We start from the raw sequence: 20,199 nt of genomic DNA, 5'->3' as shown, positions 1-20,199 counted from the left end.
TCCGAGTCATGGCTAGGCCACATTTCTCATTTCATTTTTGTGCCAGAAAGGAATGAACAACTGTTGCAGTTCCCAATATTTTCTTTAAGTGTTTTCACTAGCCTATCCACTTCTATCCCCTGAAGTAATACTCCCCAATTTATTATGGCCGGTTTGTGTGCCATGCCATCATGGTTTCCTCTTTTTAAATTCAGGATCTTAGTCTCAGAAGCAACTCTGCCACTCTCCAACTTAGAGCCACAGAGTTGCACAGCATGGATTCAGAATCTTTGGTCCAATGCGTCCAAGCCAACCAGGTATCCTAATTAATGTGGTCCCATTTAATACCATTTGGCCCACACCCCTGCAAACTCTTCCTGTTCACGCACCCATCTAGATACCTTTTAAATGTTGTAATTGTACCAGCCCCTACCACTTCCTCTGGTAGCTCATTCCATACACGCACTACCCTCGACATGAAAAAAAAATGCCCCTTAGGTTCCTTTTACATCTTTCTGCAATAAATTAACAAAATTATCTTATTTATAGATTCAGACTTGAAATATTGAAAAAGTAAATATTATGTATACATTGTCTATGAATAGGAAGGGAACAGAGGGATGTAAGAGAACACAGTTTTAATATGCAAGGGCAAAACCTGTCAGCGCATGCTTGGAGGACTGAAGAGCCTGCTTCTGTGCTGTATCGTTTTTTTGTCCTGCACCGTTCTCCATCTGCTGCATCACAGTAAAATTTTTATTGATTGAGGGTTTTCAATGGCAGTGCCTCTACCCAGCAGTCCCCGCGCTGATAAAGGTCCCTGATTAACATTACAGGACAGCACTGCGCAAGCGTCATGCCGTTGAATTCTTTGGAATGTGTGCGCTGAGAGTAATGGCGACGGGGAAAGACGTTCTTTTGTCATATTCGCAGTCGGTAAAGGTTGAAAGTGCGACGGGAGCGATGGAAACCACAGAGGCCCGGGAGGGGTTTCTAAACACCTCTGGAAGGCAATGAAAACTAAAAATGAATCTACAGGTGCTGTATTTCCAGATCCAGGCCCTTGCCCAAAAAGCGGTTCCGGTTTAGTGGTCGCCATCTTGACTGGGTTCCTATCGTGAGTGGGGTTCGAACGGTCTCAGCTGGGTCCTAGCGCCAGGCGTGTAACCGTAATTAACAATGGGGTTTTTAGCAGCTTCACCCATTCCCAGCCACAGCTGACCTATGCAGCCTCGAGTTGCCATGGGCCTTGGATACATTCAGTTGAGTGGCTGTGGCTGCAACTCCTGATACGTAGAAGAGCTGAACTTCTCGTTTTGTGTCACTTCAGCCCTGATTTCTCATCTGTGGCTGCTCAACGTGGAGAAGAGTTGGTGAGTCAGGGAATTCTGGCTAAAACAGCATTGTGTAATATAGAACATATAGAACAATACAGCACAGAACAGGCCCTTCAGCCCTCAATGTTGCGCTGACCTGTGAATTAATCTAAGCACCTCCCCCTACACTATCCCATCATTATCCATATGCTTATCCAAGGACTGTTTAAATGCCCCTAATGTGGCTGAGTTCACTACATTGGCAGGCAGGGCGTTCCACGCCCTTACCACTCTCTGAGTAAAGAACCTGCCTCTGACATCTGTCTTAAATCTATCACCCCTCAATTTGTAGCTATGCCCCCTTATACAAGCTGAAGTCATCATCCTCGGAAAAAGACTCTCACTGTCCACCCTATCTAATCCTCTGATCATCTTGGATATCTCTATTAAATGCCCTCTTAGCCTCCTTTGTATTATTACTGAGCATTCTTATTTAAGAAACTGGAACAGTCGTCAGCGCAGCGAGCTTTCTCTATCATTCTGGTAAGATCATGGCTGATCAGATTGTTACTTTAATTCTACTTTCCTGCCTGCCCTCCATGAGAAGTGTCTTCCATGCCCAGCTGTCCCTGGGCACACACTGCTAACCATTACATTTGATACCTTCCACAATGGTAACATGTCAGCATAAGGGGAGGCAATCATCTCGTGGTATTCTCACTGGCCTGTTAATCCAGAGACCCAGGTGTTGTTCTGGGGACCTGGGTTTGAATCTTGCCACGGCAGATGGTGGAAATTGATTTCAATAAATAGCTAGAATTAAGAGTCTAATGATGACCGTGAATCCATTGTCGATTGTTGGAAAAATCATCTGGCTCATAAGTAACATTTAAACCATTAAAAGGAGCTCACCGGTGAGACCAAACAGGAAAGTCCACATGATAAAATTAAAGATCAAAGTACAGGGGATCTAGGATAACTTGATAAGTTGGATACAAAATTGGCTGACTGATGAGACAGTGGGTGATGGGAGGAGGCTGTTTGTGTGACTGGAGGCCAGTGTCCAGTGGTGTACCATTGGGATTAATGCTAGGTCCCTTGCATAATCTTAGCCCGCCTCATTTCCAAAAACCAAGTCTAGTCGTACATCCTTTCTCGCTGGACTGAAAACATATTTTGGATTAAAATCCTCATTTACAGCATTGTGGGTGTCTCCAAACCAAACGCACACAAGCTCACTGCCACCATGTCAAGGTCATTTGAGGACAGGCAGCAAAACTTAGCCCAGTTAATAAAGTGCAAATCCATGAATAAATAAAACAATGCTGTTGAACAGTTCCCTGAAAATATTTAGGAATTCTTGTCATTTACACTTATTTCCGTACTATTTGGTTCTAAGTTACATTGATTGCCATCCCAATTCACTCTCACATCATAGCTAACAATCTCACCAATGGGAATATCTTTACCCACCATCCCGTGCAGTAGTGAATGTCTCATCCTCACCTTAGCAAGTTTCTTCTTCCTTGGAATGAATTTCTGCAGTGTCTCTTGAATTATCCCAAGAAACCTGTGCCATTATGCTCCATTGGTTCCCTTTCATCAAGAATGTGTTACTTCCTGAAAGAATGACAATAAATTGTTTAAAGTTGATTTCTTACCGAACCACGGACTGCTCACCTTAAAATTTGCTTCATGCCCTGCTAAGTCATCTTTGATCATAACATCCATCACAGGGAATACGTTATAAGTTAATTGGTGCGCAGTTACCTGCATTCTATGTCTATACCCATTTGAATAAAGGATTTAAATTTCTTTGTTTCCCAATCTCTGAATCTTCCCCAAATCTAGGGAATTTTCAAATCCAAATCCAAAACCAAAACCAACACATCAACTCTCTGGTCATTTCCTTTAAATTCCAGGATACTGTCCATCAGGACTCAGCGTGTCTCAGCATGTAGTTCCGACAATTCACTCAATATGTTTCTCTGGTGATTGTAATTTTCTTCAGTTCCTCCATTTCCTGATTAATTCCTGCTTATTGAATAAGGCCAATGAAAAATACCCGTTCAATTCACCTGCCATCTGTTTGTTTTCTATTAGTAATTCGTCAGACTTTTCTCCTTTAGTACAGATGCTTCCTTTATGAACTTTGTTTTAAATATGCAGGGAAACTGCTAAACTGTCTTCGTATTTTGGCTAACTTTGTCTCCTACTTTTTTTTTCTCTCCTTATTAATCTTGTAGTCATTCTTTGCCATTTTATACCTTCTGCTTTGTCTAATCTGCCACCCATACTTCAGCAATTGTATGCTTCTTCTTTGTAGTTGACATCATCTTAAATGCATTTTATAGTTACCCGCAGATGATGTAATATTTCCTCCATTTTTTCCCAGTTTCCAATCCTCCAATGTCATGAATCCTTCAATATCCTGCTCCAAATCCATGTCATCCTGTCACCATATCTGTGTGATGATTACTGGAGCATACTTATTGACTTGGAACTTTTCTTTCTCACTCAAATGTATCTGATGGGTGTATACTGATGTATCCCCTTAATTATTTGCCATTGTATCTCAACCGACCTCTGAAGCTAAATTGCCACTTCACTCTAGCTCTGATTTCACACCCACATGACTGCCCTAATTTAAGTTTAAAATAATAGTCTGATACCCACTCCTGTCCCCGAAAATGGTTGTAAAATTCCATCAGATTAGGGTCACTGCTACCTCTGAGTGCCTTCACTGTGAGGTTGTTAATTAAACCTCTGTCATTGCACAACATCAAGTCCAGTACAACTGGCTCTCTGGTCAGCTTTAGAATATGCTGTTCAAAGCGACTATTTTGAGAACATTTTATGAACTCTTCATCAAGGCTACATTAGCGCATCTGATTTTTCCAGTTTAGGTGCAGTTTAAATTCCTCATTTCCCACCATGCTGGTGCTGGTGCTGGTGCTGGTGCTGGTCCCACACAGCCCTGAACCCACTTGTTCTCACCAGCCTGTGATGCACACATTCATTTCTCTAATCTGATTTGAATGTTTGGGGATGGGGGAGGTTATGAGAGCCACATGCAGTCCCAGAATTCCCTGCATCTTGTTACAGAATCGAAGGACAGAATTTGACCCCCAGTGTCTGTGCATGAGCACCACATCGTGTCCCAATCCCTCATCGTTTTCATTCACGTAATTGTCCAATTCTCTTCTAAAGGGGCTGAATGAACCTGACAATGCATTCTCCCACTTGCAATGGGAAAGATGTTTCACCCTCCTCATATGAGAATTCCTTTGTTAGTCTCATTGAACTGGTATCCTCTGCTTCTGATTTCACCAACACAGTGAACAATGTCTCACTATCGACTCTGTTCTGATATCTCAGGATTCTGCACACACAAATCAGATCTCAAGTTAACTTCCCTTCTCCAAGGAGAAAAGCCTCATGCCACCAATAAAAGCAAAATGTTGCAGACGTTGCATAATTGGAAACAAAGAATACAGGACTACATTCTCAGGGTTTGAAATGTTAACTATTCTTCCTCACCAGATGCTACCAGACCTGCTGTGTTTGTCCGATTTCTGTTTTAGTTTAAAATTTCCAATGTTCACAGGGGTTTGTTTTATTGAAATGAAATCTCCATACTGCTTTGATTATCTACAGTTCTTTTGTACCAGTGCACCAGTCTTCCTTCTATCCAGTTGCTGCATCCTTTATTTTCATTTCAAATTCATTGTAACTTGTGATATTTAACACCCAGTTATGGCCACCTTCTGGCCAGACTGCCTGTGATGTCACTGTCAAACCATCGAAGCTGCATTTTGCGCTTCAACTTCAGTCCATTTGTGTATCTGACTCTATGACAGTCCATAAACCTCATTCTCTCAAGTCTTAGACCTTCCCTTGTTCTTGTTTGCAAATACTACCTTTTTCACACTGTTTGAATTCTCACATTTCTTATGTGTGCCAATCATCTAAATCCTGTACCATCACTTTGGGTGTGATAACATACTGGCTGTGTGTTAGAAGGATTTCCTCATGCTGAGGAAATACTACATTCTTTTTGGTTCCAACAAGAATTGACTGAGAAAGAGAGAGAAAAGAACATCTCCAGTGACATAAAATCAGGTGAGATGAAATATCGCCATACATTCATTTCTCCACATATGTGTCTGTGTGAGATAGTAACAGTATCTGCCAGATTTGCTGCTTCACTGGTCATGAACACTTGGTGCTTATCAAAATAAGTTTATAAATTTGAAAGACTGCTATTTGAATTATTTCATGATGGTAATTTCCCATAACTTCTCAAAATGTTTCTCTAACTTCAACTAAAGCTGAGTTTCCTGACATACGCAATGCAGAAAGCTCTACTCGTGCAGACTTTGTGAAAACCCTACTAGTTACAAAACAAAATGCGGTGGGGCCCAAGTAAGCTTGAAGATTAACAACCGGTTGGTAAGAATTCATTGGCAGTACAAGCTGGTGTACTGCACGTGTGTGTTTTGCGCATGTACACTAATGGAGGTTTCAGGGGGGTATCAGTAAATGTCACCCTCAATTCATAAGCTTTAGAGACGAGCAGATAAGCATTCATTGTTGTCACTTAGAAAATTTCCTACATTGCAGACTGTTCTCCTGGGAAGCTGGTGTATACTGTCATAGCGTGCCAAAATACTTTGTAACATGGGAGTCCAAATCACTTTTAGTCATTTAATCTGTGCAACTACCTTCTTAAATGAGGTAAAGCATGTCTTGGCTCCATCCTTGTTAATTTAGATACAAAGCATAGATTCTTGGGTATATCAATTCCCTCAGTGGAATCATTATTACCCTTCAGGGTATTACCTGTTTCTTACTTCTCTATTCTCACGTTTTCCTTGACAAACTCATGTTCTCCAATTCTTTATCTCTTTGGAGTTTGATTTTTAAAATCCACCTCCTTTTGCATTTCTCCTTGCTTTTCTGTCTCCATTATTCCCTGTTCACTTTGCCTTCTAATTTCATTACTCTCTATTTTTCATTTTCTATAATTTCAGGTATTTATATTTTTCTCAAAGTCCTGTCTCTTTTCATTTATAACTATATATCAGCCAATTCCAACTGTGATATCCTGCTTCAAAGTTTCCTTTCTTCCAACTCTAAATGTTGTAAAATGACTTGAAGTTTCTCATCCTCACAAGATCCTACTTGTACTTCTACCTTCAATTTATTTGCTAATTCTCTCGGTTTAGTTTTCAAAGATTTTAGATTGATCAGTGAATTATCTTTCACTTCCGGAAAACTCTTAGCCACATCTAAACCATTGTTAGGTTTTGTGCAACGAACATGCCCACTACACTCTGCTTTATGCCCTGGAACTATTCTGTAGTTGTTATTTGGACAAGAAAGACACAGATCGTTTTTAGAGCTAAGGAACTCCAAAATCCCATCAAGAGACCCCATGACCCTCCACATGTTATGATCCCAGCTGAAGTCATTGTTAGACAAGCCAGGCAGAAATCTAATAGATTAACAATGTTATCTCTCACTAAAACATAAGCATATAGTGCTGCAGATTTTGCTTTAACAATTAAATAGAAACTAACTAGCAAAAGAGATGAATATTAAAATAGAATAAAACAAACCATTTACTTATAGTACAATTTGAAAAAAATTATTTTTAAAAACACAGTAAACATATAACTACACAAATTGCAAAAACCCAGTCATAAATTAAAAAGAAACAAAATAGCTTTTGTACATTACCCAATACAGCACTCATTGAAACATAGTAACTGGGAGCAGGAATAGACCATTCAGCATTTGAGCCTGCCTTGCCATTCATTGTGATCGTGACTGATCCTCATCTCAGTACACCATTCCTGCTTTTGCCCTGCACTTCTTGACACCTTTAAAATCTAAAAAAAATCCATCTGCTTGTTGAATATGTTCAGACTTGGCTTCACAGCCTTCTACGGGAGAAAATTCTACAGGTTCACTACCCTTTCAATGAATAAGTGTTTTTCATTTCAGTCCTAAATGGCCTAGCCTGTATCCAAGAGTTATGAAGTACTCACACCAGAGCCTCTGTGTCTGCACCTTTGCAGGTTTAACACACTTTTGGCTTTAATGCTTTAATGCTAGAGCTTCTCCCTGGAGCTATTATATACTCGAGCTTAAATATGCTCAGCAGCTTTAAAGTTTAGTTACAACATGTCTGGTGTGGGGCAAACTCTAACTCCTCATTCTAAGGTTATCTAGTTCACGATATCTCCTTCACTATTTAGAGAACTGAACTGCAGGGAATTCCTATTCCAATAACCTCAGAAGTCCACTCAAAACTCAAAGTGAAAGTGAAAGCTGAAGTCTCTCTCTCTGAGCTATGGGCATTTTGCTCAACTGTTTAAAAGAAAGTTTTGTAAATATCAAACCTTGAGGCCCCATTATTTTCCTTATCGGGTTAGAAGATAATCTAAGAAGAACAAAAAATCCGTTAGTGGTGCTCGCAAAGATATCCAATTTACAGCCAGGCCTCAAAAACCTGTTTTAAAATAAACTGCTGTGGCTACAGTAATACGAGATAATTATTAATTTCAGATGCACAGGAAACACACTGCTTACTAACCAAAATCCAAAGAAAAATTGCAATAAATGGAACTTGAGGAGATCTGTCTAATCCAAGTTCCCCACTGAGAAGGCGATAGTTTTCCTGTTGTTGAACTGTTGCAGACAAGGTGGTGAAGGTACAACCATAAGCTTTCTGATAAAGATTTATAGAATCTTCATCAGCAACAATTCAGGAACAGCAACTTATGTCCAAATCAGAATGTGACTTGAAGGGAATTTGGAGATAATGTTTACACAGATCTGCTGCTCTTGGCTTTCCAACTTGTGGAGGTGACAGTTTCCATCAAACATCACATTGAGATGCAAGTGTAGAAATCCTTCCTTGCTAACTTCCCAACTTCTCTTGTGTTGGCCAAAACCTGGTGGTAGGTTGCATTTCCTGATGGACACTTATGTAAGTTGGTAAAATCTGGCAGCTTTCAGACTCTCCCTTTCACCTGCTGACCCCATGAAAGAGCAGCTTTATTCAGCTCAATTTCACAATCTTGCTTTGAATTTTTGTTTAAAAACCAGAAGTTGCTGGAAAGGCTCAGCAAATCTGACAACTTCTGTGAAGAAAAATCAAAGTTAACATTTCAGGTCTGGTGACCCGGATGTTCAGAGGAAGGGTCACTGGACCCAAAACATTAACTTTGATTTATCTTCACAGACGCTGCCAGACTTGCTGACCTTTCCCAGCAACTTCCAGTTTTGTTCCTGATTTACAGCATCCACAGTTCTTTCAGTTTTTATTTTGTATTTTTGTTGTTTCTCTCTCTCTCTCCCTCTCTCTCTCATTCCCTTTTTTCAATTTGTTTCAGCAGATATTGGATGGAGAATATGTACAAGTGGAAAACTCAAATATCACATCAGGATCTGACAGTGATGCTTGATTCCTGGAAACAGAAAGCACCCCATTCACAGAGTGAAGAAACTGCAGCACGTTGTGGATGTGGATGAGGCTGCAGTTGATCATCTGGATTGCAAAAACACAAGCAGAGTCACATTGGGGAGAAACCATATAAATGTAGGGACTGTGAGAATGTATTCAATTATTCATATGAGCTGGAATATCATTGACGCAGTCATCCAGGAGAGAGGTTGTTCTGTTGCAGTGAATGTGGTGAAGCATTTTTTCATTCATCCACCTTGCTGATGGCCTAGCAGGTTCACACTGGAGAGAGGCCATTTAACTTTTCTGTGTGTGGGAAGAGGTACATATTTTTATTTGCAAAATTGAGACAGTGTCATTGCTGTGACTGGGATAAGAGCTTTAAATGTCCGTGTGGACTGAGGGAGAACCAGCACATTCCCATTGGATACTCCCCATTCCAAAGCTCTTACTGCAGCAAGAAATTCAGGCGATCATCCAGCCTGTCGATACATCAGTGAATTCACACTGGGGGGAGAGCTTTCACATGCTCTTGTGTGTGGGAAGGGATTCATTAATTCATCCAAGCTGCTAGTACACCAGTATCTACGCTGGCGAGAAATCTTTCCAATGCCCAGGTTCAGGAACAATCAAAAGGAAATTGGACAAGTGCTTGAAAGAAAATAGTTTCAGGCTGATTGAGGAGGCAGCGGCGGAGAGGGTGAAGTTTGAAACCCAGTCATGTCACTGCAGACAGGTCGCCATGTCAACACTGACAAACATTCCGTTCCACATTGTTTCACACAAGTGGCTAGAATGTCAGAGTAAAATCTTAAATAATGGGGAAGGTTATTATCTGAAATGTGCAGCCAGAGAGGGTGGTAGAGGCAGATTTACTGGAGATTTACAAGAGGAGATTGCCACTGGATGAATTTCTCAGTCAGGTGGTCACCCAAATGTTACAGGAAGTAGCTGAAGGATTGACAATTGCTGATTTGAGACTCAGGGACCAGCACCAGCACCACCATCAGCTTCCATCCCCCACTCCCTCAATAATAAACCCTCCAGTGCAGACCGTTAACTGGTATCAATTTCCCTCTGCAGCGTACATTTGGGGCACTGTTGAAAGGAGGTTAGTGCTTGTTCAGCAATTCCCTGTAACTACTGCAGTACAATTTCTGTTCTGCAGCCTCTGAGCTGAATGGCCTGAAAACGTTCCTGTTGCCCTGCCCTTACTTGGCCTGTTTGGGCCCACGACCTTCTGGAAAGTTGCTCAGTGGCGAAGTGTAAAAATATTGCCCACTTGAATTGAGGTTTGTGTCCTACAGAAAGGAGACTGGAGGCGTGGTGTCATGATGCAATGATAACCTCTCTCTCAATGTCAGCAACACAAAAGAACGAATCATTGACTTCAGGAAGAATGGAGGAGAACACATTCCCATCTAAGTCAACAGAGTGGAAATTGACAGCTAAGTTTCTAGGAGTGATGATAATCAACAAACTGGCCTGGACTTATCAGTTAGATGTGATTGTCAAGAAGGCACAACGACGTCTCTTCTTCTGCAGGCGCCTTAGGAAATTTGCCAAGTCCATAAGGACCATCACCAACTTTTACAGATGCACCACTGAAAGCATACTGCCCAGGTTCAAAATGCCCTGGTACGGCAACTGCTCTGCCCACGACTGTACAAACTGTAGAAGACGGTGTGCGCAGGCCACACCATCATGGAAGCCAACCTTCCACCCATGGACTACATGCCTACAAAGAAAGACTACCAACATCATAAAAGACCCCTCCCACTGTGTAATGCTCTCCCACAACCTCTTCCATCAGGCAGAAGATACAGTAGCTTGAACACACGCACCAGCAGGTTCAAGAACAGCTTCTTTCCAGACATTATTAGACTGATGAATGGACTATCTAACTTCAAATCATGTTAAAATGTTGATCTTGCTCTGCACATCTCCTGTGTGACGTAAGCTACACACCTCACTCTGTGCCAGCATCCTATGACCTGTATATCCTTGCTTACTATGGTTTGCCTGTAGTGGTCACAAGACAAGGTTTTACACCGTACATATGGCAGTAAATAAATAAGGTCAAATCTCGAGGTGTTCTCTCGTCTAGTCAGGGCTGTCCTCACCACAGTCCTCCCTCCAGTCTGATTGCTCGGTTTCACCTCTGAGCCCTTCACTTACTGCTGTCCTGCTGCTGATCTTCACCTCAGGCGTTTTCTTGCTACTAACCACCATTTCTCTAGGTGTAGTCACCGTGTGCCTCAAAGTCTGAATATCAGTTTCTGAGACCCTTGGACAGACTGGACAGGACGTAATACCATTTCAGACAAGCGCCATTGTTTACGAAAGCCCATGTGCAGAGCCATCTGATGGGCCGAATAGTCTACTCCCGTGTTGCTATGACTTGTAATTCTTTTAATGTATATTTCTTTATTCTGGTATTTTAACAAAATAAAACAGAGAAATCCTAGAAAGATACTAGAAGTCCTTGCTCACCTGGCAGATGAAATGACAATTGTATCATCGTGTCTGAGGTTAACATTCTCCTCCAGCTATTTTAATGCAGACTTTGAACAACTTATTTCAACAGGTCTGTTTTAAAAGTTAGCACCAGGCATGGTTACATTGTGATGGCAAAAGTCAATTTCAGATTAGAAATTTCAACCTGTTTACTTTCATTCTGGAACAGTTCACAGTTTGACACCAGTATCTGAACTGACACACATTTCTGGGATTCAGTAACGTTGTTCCTGACTCGAAACAGACTTATAAAGTGGCTTCTGTTCTGTGTCTAGGAGTTGGAACCATTAAAAAGTACCGCTGGAAAACATTTCCAGCACACCTCACTGTTAACCCACGTGGGGAATTTACTGTGAGAACAGAAAGATGGGAAAGAGCAATGTGCTATTTGCCTCTCCCAGTGTGACCCCGAGGAGTGTGTCCAGGCTAAGGTTCTGTTCCTACCAATGATCCCTCTCCAGATTATCCTTTGAGCTCCAGCAGATGATGTTAAACACTGAGATGGGAAAGAATATCAACAACAATGTTTTTAATTCAGTAAAACTGAATTGTTAACCATGTATCTAGAATACCAAGAATTGTCAATATGAGCAAAAGCAAAACCCAGTGATCAGAACATTATTTACTCCAGGATGTGATTAACTGGAGGATCTAAACCCCTGCAGCCACTGGCGAACTCACAAGTGTCTCAGTTGGTGAGATGACTGAGTGACTATTGGCCCACACAAGAAGCGGGTGACCCGCTTCTCACCAGTGTGTTCCTCCGACACTTCTGCCATCCACAATCCGACCCCACCACCCAAGACATTTTTCCATCCCCACCCCTGTCTGCTTTCTGGAGAGACCACTCTCTCTGTGACTCCCTTGTTCGCTCTACACTGCCCTCCGACCCCACCACACCTGGCACCTTGCCCTGCAACCGCAGGAAATGCTACACTTGCCCCCACACCTCCTCCCTCACCCCCTATCCCAGGCCCCAAGATGACTTTCCACATTAAGCAGAGGTTCACCTGCACATCTGCCAATGTGGTATACTGCATCCACTGTACCCGGTGTGGCTTCCTCTACATTGGGGAAACCAAGCGGAGGCTTGGGGACCGCTTTGCAGAACACCTCCGCTCAGTTCGCAACAAGCAACTGCACCTCCCAGTCGCAAACAATTTCCACTCCCCCTCCCACCCTTTAGATGACATGTCCATCATGGGCCTCCTGCAGTGCCACAATGATGCCACCCGAAGGTTGCAGGAACAGCAACTCATATTCCGCTTGGGAACCCTCAGCCTAATGGTATCAATGTGGACTTCACCAGTTTCAAAATCTCCCCTTCCCCCACCGCATCCCTAAACCAGCCCAATTTGTCCCCTCCCCCCACTGCACCACACAACCAGCCCAGCTCTTCCCCTCCACCCACTGCATCCCAAAACCAGTCCAACCTGTCTCTGCTTCCCTAACCTGTTCTTCCTCTCACCCATCCCTTCTTCCCACCCCAAGCCGCACCCCCATCTACCTACTAACCTCATCCCACCTCCTTGACCTGTCCGTCTTCCCTGGACTGACCTATCCCCTCCCTACCTCCCCACCTATACTCTCTCCACCTATCTTCTTTTCTCTCCATCTTCGGTCCGCCTCCCCCTCTCTCCCTATTTATTCCAGAACCCTCACCCCATCCCCCTGTCTGATGAAGGGTCTAGGCCCGAAACGTCAGCTTTTGTGCTCCTGAGATGCTGCTTGGCCTGCTGTGTTCATCCAGCCTCACATTTTATGATCTTGGATTCTCCAGCATCTGCAGTTCCCATCATCTCCCGCCAGTGTCAGTGGGTTTTTGTGGACAGCAAGTCCATTTTGCTTTTAAGACTTTGTTCACAGAATATTGAGAAGTTTTCTTATCAAAATAAGCAAGTCACTGTATAATGAGGTAAATGACTGATTTGAATCCTTTGCCACACGCAGAACAGATGATGGCTCTCTCCCTGCTGTATGAATTTGCATATGGACAGTGAATTCCCATGATCGTCTCCAGCTATTCCCTTGGTGAGAACACCTGAATGGTCTCTTGTCAATGTGAGCACCTTGGCAAGTCAGGTCCACAGAACACACACATACACCACACCCTGCAATCAGATATTTAAAAGCTCTTTTGGCAATGCACACTTGGTATTAAACAAATTTCTGTTTAATTTGGGAATCAGCAGTTATGGGGATAAGGCAGGAAGGTGCAGTTGAAGATTTTCTGGAACAACCAAAGTTGCTGGAAAAGCTCAGGAGGTCTGGCAGCATCTATAAAAAAAAACAGAGTTAGTGTTTCGGGTCCGGTGACCCTTACTCAGAACTGGGTGAGTACGCAGAGGAATAAAGCTGAGGCCTTTGCTGAGTACAGAGCGTTCAGCATCAGAGAGCAGAAGGTTAGGCAGGATGGTGAATACCCGCCAGGAGGTGGAGTTGGGGGAGGAGATGGAGGCTGAGGGACAGGGAGGAGAGGAAGTTTCCAAAGGCTCATGGGTATCTCTGAGTTGTTGCATCTTGTGGGCCTTGATGCCTCGAAGGAAAACAAGTTTCTTATTAGCACAACGAATAAGCCGGAGGATGAAGTGGAACTACAGAGTGGTGCAGCCCTGAGCCCGTGTGATGCAATGCTATTGGAAAGAAAGGTTGAGAGTGTGTATGTGGCACCGCATGGCAGTGAGTGTGAATCTCTGGGTGCGGCAACAGCAGCTATCTATGGAACGTTGAACATCTCAGAGATCTATGACAGTGGGAAGATTCAAAACATTAGGGATAAAACTTCAGCTGGAATCCACGTGAGGGAAGTCTGAGCTGGAGGTAGTCACTGAAGAATGTGATATGGCCGTGCGAGGAAGTTTTAGCAAATACTTGGGCAAACACCAGGAGTGACAGTGAAATTGATGTCGGTGGACAAGAAGAAAGATCGGAACAGACATCCCATTGGAGAGAGGAGCAGAAATTCTTCAAGGTGGGCATGCCTGGAAGAGATGTGACAGTGAGTTAAATATGAAATAAAAACTGAAAGAACTGCAGATGCTGTGAAGCAAGAACAAAAACATAAAAACTGAAAGAACTGCAGATGCTGTGAAGCAAGAACAAAAACAAAGTTCTGAGGAAGGGTCACTGGACTCAGAACATTAACTCTTTTTTTCTTCACAGATGCTGCCAGACCTATTGGGCTTGTCTGAGATAATGGAAACTGCAGATGCTGGAGAATCTGACATAACAAAGTCTGGAACTGGATGAACACAGCAGGTCAAGGAGCATCTTAGGAGCACAAAAGCTGATGTTTCGGGCCTGGACCCTTCATCAGAGAGGGGGATGGGGAGAGGGTTCTGGAATAAATAGGGAGAGAGGGGGAGGCGGACCGAAGATGGAGAGAAAAGGTGGAGAGGAGAGTATAGGTGGGGAGGTGGGGAGGGGATAGGTCAGTCCAGGGAAGATGGACAGGTCAAAGAGGTGGGATGAGGTTAGTAGGTAGGAAATGGAGGTGCGGCTTGAGGTGAGAGGAGAGGATAGGTGAGAGGAAGAAAAGGTTACGGAGGCGGGGACGAGCTGGGCTGGTTTTGGGATGTGGTGGAGGGAGAGGAGATTTTGAAGCTGGTGAAGTCCACATTGATACCATTGGGCTACAGGGTTCCCAAGCGGAATATGAGTTGCTGTTCCTAGAACTTTCGGGTGGCATCATTATGGTACTGCAGGAGGCCCACGATGGACATGTCATCTGAGGAATGGGAGCGGGAGTTAAAATGGTTCGTGACTGGGAGGTGCAGTTCTTTATTGCGAACCGAGCATAGGTTTATGCAGAGCGGTCCCCAAGCCTCCGCTTGGTTTCCCCAATGTAGAGGAAGCCACAACGGGTACAGCAGATGCAGCACATTGGCGGATGTGCTGGTGAACATCTGTTTAATGTGGAAAGTCATCTTGGGACCTTGGATGGGGGTGAGGGAGGAGGTGTGGGGGCAATTGTAGCACTTCCTGTGGTTGCAGGGGTAAGTGCTGGGTGCGGTGGGTTGGAGGGGAGTGTGGAGCGGACAAGCGAGTCATGGAGAGAGCGGTCTCTCCCGAAGTCAAGCGGGGGGATGGAAAAATGTCTTTGTTGGTGGTGTCGGATTGCAGATGGCGGAAGTGTCGGAGGATGATGCGTTGTATCCGGAGGTTGGTGGGGTGGTATGTGAGGTCTAGGGGAATTCTCCTTTGGCGGTTATTGCAGGGACGGGATGTGAGGAATGAGTTGTGGGAAATGCGGGAGACATGGATGAGGGCGTTCTCGACCACTGCGGGGTGTGGGTGGGGAGGTGGTGGTGGGGCGGGAGTGAAGTTGCAGTCCTTGAAGAACGGGGAGATCTAGGATGTACGGGAGTGGAATGCCTCATCCTGGGAGCAGATGCGGCAGAAGTGCAGGAATTGGGAAGAGGGAATGGAATTTTTGCAGGACAGTGGGTGGGAGGAGGTGTATTATAGGTAGCTGTGGGATGAAATAGACATTGGTTTCTAGGTGGTTGCCTGAAATAGAGACAGAGGGGTCCAGGAAGGTGAGGGATGTGTCGGAGATGGCCGAAGGGGAACTTGAGGTTGGGGCGGAAGCTGTTGGTGAAGTGGATGAACTGTTCGAGCTCCTCTCGGGAGCAAGAGGCGGCGCCGATGCAGTCATCAATGTAATGGAGGAAGAGGTGGGTTTTGGGGCCTGTGCAAGTATGGAAGAGGGACTATTCCATGTAACCTACAAAGAGGCAGACATAGCTTGGGCCCATGCTGGTACCCATGGCCACCCCCTTTGTAGGAAGCGGGAGGAATCAAAAGAGAAGTTGTTGAGGGTGAGGATGAGTTCGGCTAGGCGGATGAGGGCGTCGTTGGAGGGGGATTGGTCAGGTCTGCAGTACAGGAAGAAGCAGGGGGCCTTTAAGCCATTTGTATGGGGAATGCAGATGTATAAGGTCTGGACGCCTATAGTGAAAATGAGGTGTTGGGGATCGGGGAGTTGGAAGTTCTGGAGGAGGTGGAGGGACTGGGTGGTGTCATGGATGTAGGTGGGGAGTTCCCAGACCCATCAGGCAAGGTTAAAAGGAGGAGATTATCGAGACAGTCGCATTGCTGCAGGACAATGAGGCACAGCAAGATCCCACTGCCAGCAATGTGTCAGGATCAAGATAAACCCAATGTTGGTTAAATGGTAAATATTTTTAAATGGTAAATATATTTAAATGGTAAATATATTTAAATGGTAAATATTTTCTGCATTCCCCAGGCACCACCGTGACAGATACTTAAGAATCTCAAATGCCTCTCACTCCGTCCCTCTCCATTTTCTTCTGCCCCTCTCCATGTTGCAAGTCTGTCTCTCAATCCCAATGTCGACTTCACATTCTCACATTATTACTCTGACATCAGAACATGTCTTTTGTGAGATTTCACATTGACAATTTTGATTTCCTCCTTGGGGAGTCCTGACACATGTTTGTGCCAAATCCCATGGCCCCGATTACTTTAACCCCAAGCTTCAAACCCTGGGGCACAGCCTGTCCAATAAGCCTCAGGATGATATCCCACTTCGGAGAAAGCCGTTGTTCTATGCGTTGTGGGCCCCAAAAACCTCCCCTTTGGTTCTTCAAAAAATAACTGATCCTTTTGGAGAAAAAAAAGAGACAGCATTAGTTGAAAGGCAAAGCAGAGACAGTGCAGCAAGATCGTGGGATTTCCTCTCTGTCACATGGACAATCTCTTGGCAACATCTGAACACAAACAGATAGGGTGGTGCGTTGAGTTTCCATGCCAGTCCCTTCGTAAAGCTTTGAAATGATGGGTGAGCTGATTAAAACAGTCACAGCCTGTAACAATGGCACCGGGACAATTAATACACAGCAAGATCCCACATGCAGCAGTGTCCCAGCAGCCAGATAATCTGATTTTTTTCCCCATCTGTGATGCTGGCTCAGTTTAATTATTTCCTGTGACCCCAGAATCTGACATTACAGTTAATTCACAATCTCAAATACTCTCCCTGGCTCTCCTGTTTGTCCTGCTCTCTCAATTCTTCAAATCTTTCTCTCACTGTCACATCTAATCACACTGCCCTCCTCCATAACCCATATAAACTTCAGGGTCAGAAAGAGACAGGACTCATATGGGCCCCTCATGGGATGCAGTGGGAACAGGCATCAGGCCAATATTGTCCCCCTCTGGAAGTTGTTTTTTTTCAAAGCTTTCCTGGCCCCAGACATTTTGGATCTTCACATTGTCACTTTCCAAACCAGAAATTCCAGGGGATAAAACAGAAAAGATTACTTGAAAGGGGGAGCTACAGCATTTTGCAGCAAAATTACACAACAAAAGGCCAGTCTTATCTGCACTACACCACCTCCACAGCATTACAAAACATCATAGCAACATCAAACTACCAAATAAATCATAAGCTGGTAATATAACAGAGGTTTAAAATAATAATAAACACACATACACACACACCGTCTCAATCAAACAGTGAGAGCTGCTCACTACACATTGTGTCAGGATAAATCTGACACATTTCTCAGTGAATGGTTTGCAGACTCCACCTCTGACACATTGCAATGTCCCTCAGTCTGCTCATTAAGGAGGCCTCTGTGTGATAGAGATGGTAATTCCCAGGATTGGAGTCTTTTGTTGGATTTTCCTGGACATTGAAATGTTAATTCTCTAGCAGCAAAGATTTACCATTCCTTGTTCTTTGAAACCTTTTTAAAGCCATGTTATCTCTGTCAGTGCAGCTTGAAAATATTTAACATTGGTCTCATAATAGCACCTAAGAGCCGGACTGCAGATGCCCCAAGAGACAGGAATAGAAAGATAATGGGGATATTTGCTGAGGATCTGTCAGGATTTTTCTGCTGTCAGTGTGGCTCCCAGAATCAAACTCCTGAGATGCTGCTTGGCCTGCTGTGCTCATCCAGCTTCCCACTTTGTTATCTCTTTCTCACTCTCTCTTTCTCTCTTCTGCCCCTGTCTCTCCCTGGCCTGCACGACAGACAGTCATTTCAAACTTGACATTCAAAACTTTGTTTCTTCTCCTCCTCCTGAAAATGTCAGTAGAGTTTGAGAATTTAAAGCATTGATCATATCTCTGCCCCTCAAACACCCACATTTCCCCATCTCCGCTCCCACTTTGCCCCCAGCACAGGACTGTGGAGAACATGGGAGCACTTTATACAGGTTTTATCAGGGGCTGTAGTCAGTGAGGCTCTGAGCTCAAGGGGTCAGCGTGTGTGTGTGTGTGTGTGTGTGTGTGTGTGTGTGTGTGTGTGTGTGTGTGTGTGTGTGTGTGTGTGTGAGCGTGCAAGTATGTGCATGTACGTGTGAGTGTGTGTTTGTGTGAGTGTGCACGTATGTGCATGTACCTGTGTGCATGTGCATGTGTGTGTTTGTGTGCATGTGTGAGCGCGCATGTGGGTGCGTGTGTGTGTGTGCATGTGTTTGAGAGCGCACGCATTTGTGTATGAGCACATGTGTGTGTGTGTGTGTAAGTGTGTGTGTGAGCGCACATATGTGTGTGAGTGCGCGTGTGTGTGTGTGTATGTGAGTATGTGCATGTGCATGTGTGTGAGTGTTTGCATGTGTGAGCATGTGCGTTTGTGTCAGCGTGTGTACGTGTGAGTGTGTGTGTGTGTGTGTGTGTGAGTGTGTGTGTGTGTGTGTGAGCGTGTGTGTGTGTGTGTGTGTGTGTGTGTGTGTGTGTTTGTGTGTGCATGTGCGTATCTGCATGTCATACAGTCCGACGGCACAACAACAGATTCTTCGGTCCAACTAGTGCATGCCGAACATAATCCCAAACTAAACTAGTCTGACCTGCCTGCTCCTGGCCCAAATGTATTTTAAGTGATGTAATTGTACTCACACACACCTCTTACTCAGGATATTTATTCCACACACTTACCACCCTCTGTGTAAATACTTTGCCCCTTATGCCTTCTCTGAATCTTTCTCCTTTCACCTTTAAAATTGTGTACCCTAGTCTTGAAATGTCCCATCCGAGGGAAATGACAGCTACCATTACCTCTATCTATACCCCTCATTATTTTATAAACTCCTTATCAGGTCACCTTTAAACCTCCTACGCTTCAGTGAAAAATATTCCAATATATCCGGCCTTTCTTTGTATCTCAAATCGACCATAATCAGCAACATCCAGGTAAAGAGCATGTGCATGTGCATGTGTGTCTCCGTGTGTATGCGCACGCGTGTGTCTGCGCGTGTGTGTCTGTGTGTGTCTCTGTGTACCTGTGCGCGTGTGTGTCTCTGTGTGTCTGCACGCACGTGTCTCCGTGTGTTTGCGCATGTGAGAGAGAGAGAGAGACCCAAAGAGAGGCTCTGTGTATGTGCGTGCATCAGAAAGAAAGACCATGCATGTGAGTGTGTCCATTGGACTGCAAAGTTTGTGTCAATGATTCCATCCTGTAATTTCATTATGTGGCTGTCTATAAATCATGTGTTTCTTCCCCTGCCCCAGTAAAGGGTCTCAAACATACTCTGTCCCTTACTCTCAATCACACACTCTCTCGTGCGTGCAGACGCTCTCACATACAGTCTTGTACATACACACATACACACACTCACATTTATTCACAGGGACAAAAAGAAAGAGAGAGAGACACACAGAAAGACACAGAGATGGAGAGAGAGAGAATGATTACACTTGTAAGTGTATCAGCAATTTGACAATTTATACAGTGAGGGTGGGAGAGACACAGATTTTCACAGGTTTTGAGGGAGACAGAGAGAAAGGATGACACAGATAGGTGCAATGACAGAGAGAATCACAAATAGACACAGTGACAGGGCAGAGAGAATCACTGATAGACGCATGCAGAGAGGGAGAGAGAGAGAGAAAGAAAGACAGAGAGAGAAAGAGAGAGAGGGGGGAGAACCATCGATAGA

The 20,199-nt window shown here is 44.2% G+C and overlaps 1 long non-coding RNA gene across 1 annotated transcript; it reads left to right on the top strand.

The window, feature by feature from the left end:
* The first annotated feature begins 835 nt into the window (after positions 1 to 835).
* On the top strand, positions 836 to 11,240 carry LOC132208749 (uncharacterized). Its single transcript, XR_009444881.1, has 2 exons — positions 836 to 1,017; positions 8,702 to 11,240. It is a non-coding gene; the product is annotated as an uncharacterized LOC132208749 (long non-coding RNA).
* The last annotated feature ends 8,959 nt before the right edge of the window (positions 11,241 to 20,199 follow it).

This window comes from Stegostoma tigrinum, unplaced genomic scaffold (genome assembly GCF_030684315.1).
Source record: "Stegostoma tigrinum isolate sSteTig4 unplaced genomic scaffold, sSteTig4.hap1 scaffold_53, whole genome shotgun sequence".
Classification (NCBI taxonomy): domain Eukaryota; kingdom Metazoa; phylum Chordata; class Chondrichthyes; order Orectolobiformes; family Stegostomatidae; genus Stegostoma; species Stegostoma tigrinum.
Note: the sequence above shows the minus strand (reverse complement) of the source record. Positions and strands in the feature narration are given on the sequence as shown.